Below are 3,031 nucleotides of genomic sequence, written 5' to 3' on the forward strand. Positions count from 1 at the left end.
AGTTAAGCGTGCTCGAATGAGAGTAGCACTGGGATGGGTGACCCCCTGGGAAGTGAGAAAGAGAACAAAACAAGTATGACAAAAAGAGATTATAGAGGCATGTTAGTACAACAACACATATACAAAACCGAGTAAGCCAAGAGCAGAAAAGATTATGACTGAAATACAACGCACCTCGTGAAAATGGCACAAGAATAGTTGTGCAGCTTATGAACATTGACATACTAAGAGCGGGGTCAAATGATTATTCGATAAAAGAAAGTCAGTAATAACAATGTGATTGCCATATTTAGAATCTATTCAGGAAAAGTGTAAGATGGTTCGAGGCAGAACTATTAAGATATAATCGGTATTAAGGACAAGAGCCATAGTGGAGCCCTGACCTCGACTAAAGGAGGTAAGCCACTAGTATAGCAATGCTAAGGAATTTTCTAGACTGCTCTATGTCCGTACTCACGTTTATGTAAGGATTACAATATGATGTATGGTAAGAAAACTGGAGAAAAGATCTGAGTAAAAGAGAAAGATAGCATACCTAAGGTATTACAAGTTAGATTAAGAGGAGTTGTACAATAGCTTAAGTTGAAAGAAACATCAGCAGTCTGATAGCCTATCTCAGGGAATGGAAACCCCGACTCGTAAGTGGAAAGCAGTTAATATGTATTATAGTATGAGCTGACCTTGCATTCTAAGGAACTGGGAGTTCATACGGTCTATGTAGATGGGTTGACAGAATCAACCTGTTCCCCTCCAGTTAGAAAGGCATATTCAGCTGAGGGTTCTGCGAAATGACATAGTAGGGAAACAATAAGATTTCACGGAGTCCCCACATATATTATCTCAGATAGAAAAGTTCAATTTACAGCTAACTGTTGGAAATCATTTCGAAAGGGATTGAGGAACCCAGATGAATCTTAGTACGACATTTTTCCCTTCGATTAAGGGACAGGCCCAGATGTGATCCAATAAATTATTGATGAAGTAAAGCTTATTCCGCAACAAGATATCGATTAGCAGCCTAAAGTCAGCAAGAAGGGGATACATTGATCCTTTGCAGGGCATTTTTAGAATAGATAAAGCTGCCTATGAGTGGGACCTACCATCCTATTTGAAATAATACATTCAGTCTTCATATATCAATGCTCCGCAAGAATGGGAACAACGCTCCCAGAATATTTCTCGTGGAGGAGGTCCACGTAACAGGGAGTTATCCTACGAGGGGCAACCTATCTCCATCCGGGATCAGCAGATTAAACGGGTTGCGAACTAAGGACATAACTTCCATCAAGGTACTATGAAGGAATAAGAATCGTGAAGACATAAACTTGGAGGTTGAAAAGGACATGAAACACAAGTGTCCGTACCTATTCCCGATGTCTACGGATAGCCCCAGTCTGGGAACTCGTATATTAATTACTTAGACGAAACTGTATGCTATTCCAGTAGAAAGGAATTTCCCTATGTTCCGTATAAAGTCTTAAGGGAAGTTCTATTTAACATTCGGGGACGAATGTTCTAAAGGGGGGAAGAATGTTATACCCCTCACTTTTGAATCTTGACACGTGTCCCTAATCGTCTTGAAAGTAGCCATGAGGCCCTTACTATCCACACACATCAAATAACTTTAAGGAAAGAAGAATGTGATACCCCATAGTAGAGAAGGTTGGAAATGGAGTCATAAGAATCCAGAAGGAAATGGGGGCCAAGTAATGAGTCGTAGAACTCGATTTACCTACACAAGCTACTAACTTGGAAGTTTTACATACTTGAGCTATTGGAGTACGTACCAATCTTGTGTAGCATGGATTACATAGGCTCTTAAAATAAGACGAGATTACGAACCTATGAGAGGAAGCAAGCAGGTGACAAGCAAGCACCTCAAGCAAGCAGGTGACTCACCTACCTACTTAGGGTGGGGCCCACACTGCCACGTGGCAGCATGTGGGTGGTTGCATGGGTGAGGTGGCGCCCTAGGGGGATGCCACATGTCACCCCTCGGGTATGCCACGTGTCACCCTCTAGGGAAGGTTATATATTAGTCATTTTATGACTTGAACTTCATTTTCAGCATTTTAACTTAGGGAATGAGAGAAAAACGTGAAGAACAAGTGAGGGCAGCCACGGGTTTGAGCAAAACAAAAGGTAAGGCCCGATTTCGTTTCATGAATTAATTATTTAAGGTATCCTACGGTGATATAGAGGTGTTTAATAATGAAAATTTTGGATTTACGGAAGTAAGAAGCCACACAAACAGCCCCTTAGTTTCAGCCGCGCCGAGGAGTTCCGAAGTTAATTTTCAGCACGTTTGGAGAGCCGTTTGTTAAGGTATGGTTGGATTATCTTCTCCCACATTTTTGTGAGGGTTTATTAAAGCTATGGAGGTGTTATTAACGTAAATTTACGATTCGGAGCAGCACCAAAAAGATACAAACAGTCCGCTAAAGTTTCGGCATGTTAAGAAACTTCCGAGGCGAGTTTTGGCGAGTTCTAGCCAATTTTGGGAAAGGTAAGTTATTCCCCTCTAATTTTAAGTTTATTACGTTAAATTAGGGTATATTACACACCTTAGGGGCTGCTGGAAGTTGGGGAAAAGGTTATCTAAATGAGGTGTGGGAGCTTATGGTTGCAGCCACATGACCCTCCGCTTTGCAATTAAAGAATTCGAGAAAGAAAGATTAAAGACTCTAGTTTTGGTATCTTAGTTTCGAGTTAATTGTCGGGGGTTATATTGTGTAATTTTGGTCATAATATGTATATGTATGGGCTGCTGGTTCTATTTTTGGTTGGCTTCAGGTTCTAAGGTCATGGTTGGGATTTCGGATAGGGCACATTATAGGGGAGGTGCTGCCCGATTTTCGTTAACATCCTAACTAGTTAAGGAACTAGCCGAGAAGACGAGCGCAGGGATGAATGTTATGAATACTCGTGGGTAGTCTAAGTTGCTGAAAATTCCAAGGTTGTTAATACTTACATTACTTCCATATTAAATAGGTTTCGAGGACAACGATGTGGACGTGATTAAGAGAAGTCC

Source organism: Solanum dulcamara, chromosome 1 (genome assembly GCF_947179165.1).
Source record: "Solanum dulcamara chromosome 1, daSolDulc1.2, whole genome shotgun sequence".
NCBI lineage: Eukaryota > Viridiplantae > Streptophyta > Magnoliopsida > Solanales > Solanaceae > Solanum > Solanum dulcamara.